Consider the following 8,725-nt stretch of genomic DNA (forward strand, 5'->3'; position numbering starts at 1 on the left):
GGTGAGGAAAGATACTGCAGTGAAGCCACAGAGGGTGTCCTGTGTGACTTTGATTAAGGTCATTGCTGCGATAAGAATGCAAGCCTAATAGCAGATATTCAAGCAGACATTTGTACTAGATATGAAAAGATGTGAGAGAGAACTTCAGTAATTTCAATAATGTGCTGGGTGAAAGCAAGATAAATATAATGAAAACATTAAAAGATTTATTTTCAACCGTTCTAAGTTTAGAATGAAATGTGTGCAACAAAGTACACACCAAACATTTGCATATAATAATTCTCCATGAATTCCTTTACTCATTGAATAAAATGTAAAGCAAAGTATACACAAAGCAGGAACTCAGTACCTGTAGCGGCATTGTTTTTGAAGCATTACTTTGATTTTTATGCATACAGAAACAGGGCTGTTCTTTTCAAAATCTTATGCTTCCTTTTTTTTTAAAATTCATAATTTCTCCTGACTAGAAGAACTTCCTTGAATATTAAGGAATACTCCGTATACAAGTAACTCATGATGTACCAAGTGCTTACAATGTTCCATGCATTTTTTTTAACATATCGACATAATGTATTCTGCAAGGTAGCTGTATTAGTAGATCCCTTTTTCAGTTACATCCACTTCTTGCATTCCAGGGATTCTGCTCTAGTTTTCTCAGCCCATGAGAGCTCAGTGGACAATATCCACTCCTCCCATTGCTATTGAGTATCCTTGGCTTAGTTGTGCACAGACTGTAAGCTACCATCCATTTCTGTTTTGGTTTTCTTTGAAATTCAACACTGCCATTATAACAACTATGGGCAAAACTCTCCAAACTTTGTTTTTTAAAAAAAACAAGTAAAAGCTTAATGAGAGATGCTGCTTCTAATGTATCTGCAAGCAGCCAAGTTGGATCAACTACAGTAGTACAACCTTTAGCTATTCCGAGGCAAAATGTGCAGGGCTAAGCTTCTCAGAACTTCATCTAGTAATGAAGCACCTTCTGGTCTGTACAGAAGAGCACATCAACCAGATTTTTTAATCAAATACATATATAATAAATTATCTTCTAGGATTTATTCAAGACTAGATGCATAATATTTAACTAACAATCTCATTATCTACATTTTACAATGAGTGTGTAAAGACTTAAGTGCAAGTAATAAATTTCAGGCGTATTAATTTGTGGAGAATTAGTTGAGAAACTAAATTTTGAGTTTCGGACTTAATACTACTGTGTTGAAGGGATGTGTATGAGTAAAGTTGCTGTTTAGAGTCATGTCTGATTAAGCTTTGTTGTTGAAAGTTGTATTTTCTTGTAAATGTGTTTGTGTCAAGCATGTAAATTTAGAAAGGTTACAACTTCAAAATATTATTGCAGCTGAGTTTATACTACAAGGATGTTAAAGTATTATAGAGAGGGGCAATAATAACAATGCATATGGTTTGTAGAATGCAATAGGTAAAATGCCTTGTTTGTAATTACATAACTAGATTATTTGTGAGACTAGTGCTTTGGTTCTGCTTCAAATTGTCCCGTAGCTATCAATTCTGACCCTCTTCCTGCAACTTCCTGAGACTAGTCCAGTTTGCAAGTTTGATTTCAGATTTGACCTGTGCTGTTAGAACCATGACTTGAAAGGAATTTGGGGATTTACATATACATTTTAATCAATTAAAACCTTCTAACTTATTAAAGATATAACAGCATCTTAGGTTTGTTTAGTACATCCTCATCAATGATGTGATCTTTTGATCTTTTACTTATACTTATAAATTCTGTGTCTAATACTACCTCTCTCACTAACACCTGAAGAAGGACTGAGACTCCGAAGATAGTAGGAACTGCAGATGCTGGAGAATCTGAGATAACAAGGTGTAGAGCTGGATGAACACAGCAGGCCAAGCAGCAAGATGTTTTGGGCCTAGACCCTTTTTCAGAAATGGGGGAGGGGAAGGGGATTCTGAAATAAATAGGGAGAGAGGGGGAGGCGGATAGAAGCTGCTTGGCCTGCTGTGTTCATCCAGCTCTACACCTTGTTATCTGAGACTCCGAAAGCTTGTGATGTCTAATAGACCTGTTGGACTATAACCTGGTGTCATGTGATTTCTGACCTTGACCACCCCAGTCCAACACCGACACCTCCACATTATCACTAAGAGAGCACTGTAATGTGCCTTAACTGATTTGCTGGAACCTACATACCTGGCTTTGTTACCTGTAGTCTTGACTATTCCAACTCATTCCTGGCTAGCCTCCCACATTCTACCCTCCGTAAACTTGAGGTCACCCAAAACACTGTTGCATTTGTCATTACTTGCACCTAAACCCATTCACTCCTGTTCTTACTGGCCTACAATGATTCCTGCTAAAGCTGTGCTTCAATTTTAAAATTCTCAATTTGTTTTCATATTCTTCCCTGACTTCACTCCTCTGTATTTCTGCAATCTTCTCCAGTTCCCAAATTGACCAAACTTTCTGCATTCACTTAAGTCTGGCCTGTTGAACATCTCTCTGATTTTAATTGGTCCATCATTGGTATGCTGCCTTCAATTATGAATGCCCCAAGTTCTGTATAGCCCTCTTATACCTATCTACCTTGCTTTTCCCCCTTTAAGAACCCTTTTAACATGTACCTCTTTGAGCGAGCTTTTGAAAATCTGACCGAATAGCTCCTAATAGTTTTGTTTTATAATACTCATTCAACATGCCTTCGGGGCTTTCTGTTGCATTAAAGGTGCTTTGCAAATAAATGCTGTTTTTGGATTGTTGTATGATTGCTAGTCTGCTGAAATAGTGTAGGTAATAAACCAGAGAGAGTAGAATTGAGCTCTACTTGTTGTCCAGGCTTGAAGCTTCAATGGGTACTTAGTAGATGTACAGGAGATAGTAGGAACTGCAGATGCTGGAAAATCTGAGATAATAAGGTGTAGAGCTGGATGAACACAGCAGGCCAAGCAGCATCAGAGGAGCAGGAAAGCTGACGTTTCAGGCCTAGACCCTTCATCAGAAATGGGGGAGGGGAAGGGGGTTCTGAAATAAATAGGGAGAGAGGGGGAGGCGGATAGAAGATGGCTAGAGGAGAAGATAGGTGGAGAGGAAACAGACAGGTCAAAGAGGTGGGGATGGAGCCAGTAAAGGTGAGTGTAGGTGGGGAGGTAGGGAGGAGATAGGTCAGTCCAGGGAGGACGGACAGGTCAAGGGGGGGCGGGATGAGGTTAGTAGATAGGAAATGGGGTTGCGGCTTGAGGTGAGAGGAGGGGATAGGTGGGAGGAAGAACAGGTTAGGGAGGCGGGGACGAGCTGGGCTGGTTTTGGGATGCGGTACTACAATCAAGTCTACCCCAGCTCAGAGCCTCCCTCTCCCAGACAAAAATCTCCCCTCCACCTACCGCATCCCAAAACCAGCCCAGCTCGTCCCCGCCTCCCTAACCTGTTCTTCCTCCCACCTATCCCCTCCTCCCACCTCAAGCCGCACCCCCATTTCCTACCGACTAACCTCATCCTGCCCCCTTGACCTGTCCGTCCTCCCTGGACTGACCTATCTCCTCCCCACCTACACCCACCTTTACTGGCTCCATCCCCGCCTCTTCGACCTGTCTGTTTCCTCTCCACCTATCTTCTCCTCTATCCATCTTCTATCCGCCTCCCCCTCTCTCCCTATTTATTTCAGAACGCCCTTCCCCTCCCCCATTTCTGAGGAAGGGTCTAGGCCCGAAACGTCAGCCTTCCTGCTCCTCTGATGCTGCTTGGCCTGCTGTGTTCATCCAGCTCTACACCTTGTTATCTCAAATGTACAGGAGCACTGCCATTATCACAGTCAGATGTAAAAACACTGAATTAGAAGTACATTGCCAATAATTCCACAACCTGTATTTTGTTATACTTTTCAAGTAAAATATAGGTCAAAGTTAAAATGATGAAGTGAGAAGTGCTGCATATGGCTTATTGCCACTCTTCCCTGGGATCAATTTAGAACTGGAATTTATTTTCATGTTTTAGCAGTTACTTAGGGGAGGGGACAGTATCGACTGCCAAACTTGAAAACAAACTTTCAATACTGCATTTACATTAATGTCTGGAGTGACTCCAATGCATCTCAGTATGGATACTGCTGACGGCAGAACTGGATTCTGCTGAATTTACGGAACTTAGCCTTAACATATGTTTGTGTGGGTTTACAAGTCAGTTGGAACACCACCTCTCTGGCATTCCGTTTTGCCTGAAAATAGGTCGTGGAGATGGATGGAGGTGTTCAATCTGAATTTAGAGATTTTGGATATGAAACCGAGCTTCAGTGCCGAAGTCATTTGGCTCTAGCAACGTGTTTCTGGCTTTGAAGTGCACAGGACAGATGTGAACATGACACTGTATGATTTGTTCCTGGTCTTTATTCATATTAAAATTGCTTATGAAAACTTATATGTACATGGAGGGGATTTCTACAAGATTTGACAATCTTTGAGATTATTTCTTTGTAATTCCTGTTTACAATTAACCATAAACTGGTGAATGAGCATTAGGCTGCAGAAAATCTCTTGCATGCCCAGATGTGGTACAGAAAGGTTTTCCCAATTCTTAATATGGTTAAGCAGTCACCAACATACATTTGCGAGGCGTAAGACTTTTACTGTAACAATCAAACTAAAACCAATTTGGATTAGGCATTTAACAGGCAACTAATATACCAACTAAAGGAAATAAAGTTTTGCAAGAACCAACTGTAGGGATTCTATAACTAATGTAACCAATGTATGTATTACAAACGCCTTATATGAAATGCAGCACTTTTGGCAGATCTGTAGCATTACGGGAACAATCACACAGTCATTCCCAGTTCTCCAGCAGTTTCACTTTCTCTTCCTCTACACCAGTTTGAAACTTCCATTCACTTTCGACAAATATTCTACTCCTTATTCAAGTTTTTCAAACCGATTACCACTAGGATGACTGTCAATTTTATAAATCTTTAAGAGCCCTATCTATTCTGTTTCTTTCTTTACCAAACTGAAACTGTACTATGTATTGCATTCTGTTTGGTCGTTAACAAACAAAAAGAATTTTACTGTACTCGCATAGCTACAGCTCCTTTGTTTCTTCATTTCAGACTTAGGTTGTCCTTTTTCTGATATACTGTAAAAGGTGTTAAGACAGCCACCCTTAGTTCAATGAGTTTCTGTTTGACTTTCTCGCCTCTTGGCAAGCAGATCACATGTCACCAAACTGATGTGTTTATCATGACTTCAGCAAACCCTTTTCAGAGTGTTCTGTGGCACCTTAAGTCAAAGGGGACCTTTCAAAACATAATTGTCTTGTGAAGTTCAGTATTTGTGACATTTTATAATTAACTTATTGTTTGATTCTGCTCAGTGTTTCCTTTGCTCTTTCAGACTTGGTGCTATGTTAGGTTTCTTAAGTTGTAACGTTCTACAGAGAAAATCCTCCTTGAGCACGAAAAGCAGTAGCAACAAATGTCTTTGTGCATATGCTTCCACATGCCGTATGAATTTTGTTGTCAGCGCCATCCTTTCTCAAATCAATACTGAACTTCAAATTTGAGGTTCTGTGTTTGCATTCATAGTCGTGAAAGATCAAATTGTACCAAGGATTCATGCATAACAGCCTATACGAACTGGATGATTGCTTGTGTATATGTGACAGATGACTGCAGGATCTCTCTGTATTCTCGATAATCGTCACCTGCTCAAAGGGTGGAAGGTTGGCAACTCAAACAAGTAGCATTCTAATGACTTCCATGTGTTTAACACAGTATGCACAAAGTTGAGTATTTTTCAATTTTTAGTTTTTTAAACCTGCATTTTTATCAGCTGCCCTACTGACTTAATGGGTAAATGTGTTCCCTGGTGTTATATTGAGCCATTTAGATCAAAAGGTCCCTGGTTTGATCTTCAGTCTGTGCTGAATTAGCTGACATCATCCGGAGCAGCAGCTTGGAACCTACAATCCTCCTTGAGCGCCTCTGGTCTGGATATAGGAATAAATCAGCCAGCACTTCCACTCTTGATTGCATCCAGTGATTTTTAATAGAAAGTGTATCCGAGCATTACCAATTACATAACTTATATTTGGGCAGCGTCTTTTCACAAAATAAGTATCTCAAGACATCAGAAAAGAGAGACTAAATAATAGAAATTTTGTTTCAAAAGATTCCTGATCTGGTGGAAGGCTTCTTTACGCTGGTATAGATTACAAATAAATTAAGCCAATCACCAAGAGTCAGAAGTTTCAGACGAAGCCACATGACGACATGTTTGATTATGCTGACAGTTTTTATTTGTTTTAGCAAGATACTGGCAGCACTGATAGGAGTTGATGTTTTATAACTTTTCTCTATTCCACCTGCAATGTTCGTCATCATGACATCTTACTTTTCCATGCAAATTGGGAAGAAATATCTTTCAACATTTTCTTTAGCATAGACAACTATCTGTATTCCATTTCTCTTAGATGTACAGCTCAAATAAAGTTTCTGTGCTTTATGTACTTGGAAGTGTCTACACTTGGTTTACTGAATGGTTTCCTCTGTAAATTGGTAGAAACATACTTTATATAATTGGTATAAATCAGATAGTAAAACTGTTAATAGTTCATGAAAATTTTGTTGCATACAATCTCACGGTGAAACTGCCTCTTATTGTGAATTACTTTTAATGACTGAATATGAATCATATGAATACAGTGCTGGAGAAATGTTAAAAACTTACTCATATGTATATCCTGAGCCCATGCTGAATTAGCCTAGTTCAGCAAGGATAATGGCAGAGACACTAGAATTATCCTAAGTGCCTGTAAATCAAGGATTGGGAAATCAGTCAGAACTGCTGTTCCAGTGATATGTTTAATCACCCCAGCCTGAAAATGCAGAAGTGCAAACAGGATCAGGTTTGGCAGAAATGTCCCTGTGGTTAAGCAGTGTCCTGCCATTCAGTGTGAAGCCTCACATTCAAATAAGGTTTAAATTTTGACTATGTAGCAGCAAAAGAGTTTTCATTTATATGGTGCCATTAATGCCCTCAAGATGCCTGAAGAGAAGGAGTGACTACATTTATTCTTCTATCATGCCATTGGCAGCTTGCTGGACCTCACTGAGTGATACTAAGAAGCAAAGACCAGAACATCACTTTCTGTGTTATTTATTTGAAGAATACTCCAGTTATTCTAACTGAGCAAGCATCTGGAAACTCCACAAAAGGTTGTTCAGAAAATACTATATGTTTCTGACAAAACTTCCCACGAGGCAGGCAGATCTGAACAGCATTATAATCCCCATTGCATTAAATGTCTTTAAAATTCATTTTCCCCCTCATGGGTTTCCTTGGTATTAAAACACCCTCCACTGCTGTCTCTAAGTGGTCCTTCACGTTTGAATAACATGTCAGGGTGTTACGGGTGAGCTTGCTTGAAGTTATTGCCCACTGTCAGACTTTCATGTACTTTGCACCATGAGTTATTGTACAGTATGATAAGAAATGTTGAAAACCCTAGCTAGTTTCCTCTCCCTAAACTAGGAATGTGGAAGCAAATGCTAAAGCCTCTGCTGCCTCCCTCATAGGTAATAGATACTTCAGCACACAAAGGGATCAACACAGATTCCTTTCAGATTTCTTTGACTTAATTGTACTTGTATTGTATGCTAACATATTTTTGGTGGGATTAATGTCAAGCCTGAGTGTGATGCTCTAATTTGAGTAGATTTTTGAAGAGCTCATGGCATTCTGTCATTCTACATGATAATTTGATTCTATAGGTGTAATGTTAAGTTAACCATCCAGACAGGAGATCAAACTGACCATATTGAAAACTAGCTTTACTCTACACCTACATTTGTTATTCACTGACATTGTTATGTAGTTTTCACCACTATTTTAGATTCCTGCTGGGTAAGTCAGCTTAATATTGCTGTCAACGTGATATTTTAACTGCTTTATAACCCATACACTTGTGCAGAGTTAAATTAGGGACCATCTATGTCTAGTACATTTTTTGAGACTGTAATATTGTTCATGCTATCTCTCCATATTTTTAAGAGGCTGTGACTTAGCTACCATTTTATAGAAGATATTGACATTATTTATGGAGCTGATTTCTAAGGGAGTAATCTTGTTAGAGTGATGATGTTGCAAACTATTAAAGAGCCCACAGCTCTCCAGAGGCTACTTAACAGTGTTTCATGGCAGCATAGTTAGAGTTGTCTTGCAGTTTTAAAAAAAATATGAAGCTGTTCGTGGATGTAAAACTCCTAACAGCTGGCCCTGTCTTTCGTGTGTTCCTTCACTTTTCTTTTACTAATACATGAATACTTTCTATCAGATCAAGGTTCAAACAAATGTCAGGGCACTTTAAAGACCAGTCACAGAAAGAGCAACCAATGCTGTGAAAAGCTTCTGGATAGGGTGATGGAAGAGGAAAATGCCTGATCTAATTTGGAAGGTCTGACTACATCTTAATACAGGTGTTCTTCCATGAGCTGGACTCTACAGTGTAAACAAGTCGAGTTCCCAGCAGCATTATAGCTTGCTATTATCGTTTGGGTAGATGAACTAAATTTTGGAAAGAGGTCTTTCTCAACTGTATCTATGTTGTATCTTCTTCCAATAATCTTTTTACAATACACACTTGATTGTATATAGGAACAACACACACAGGATCATAAAGGTCCACTGTTCAGTGGCTGTTCTAATACTGAAACCACTTTTGACAAGAACTCAAAATGTGATAAGCAAC

The sequence above is a fragment of the Rhincodon typus genome, chromosome 30 (genome assembly GCF_021869965.1).
Source record: "Rhincodon typus isolate 14 chromosome 30, sRhiTyp1.1, whole genome shotgun sequence".
Taxonomy (NCBI): Eukaryota; Metazoa; Chordata; class Chondrichthyes; order Orectolobiformes; family Rhincodontidae; genus Rhincodon; species Rhincodon typus.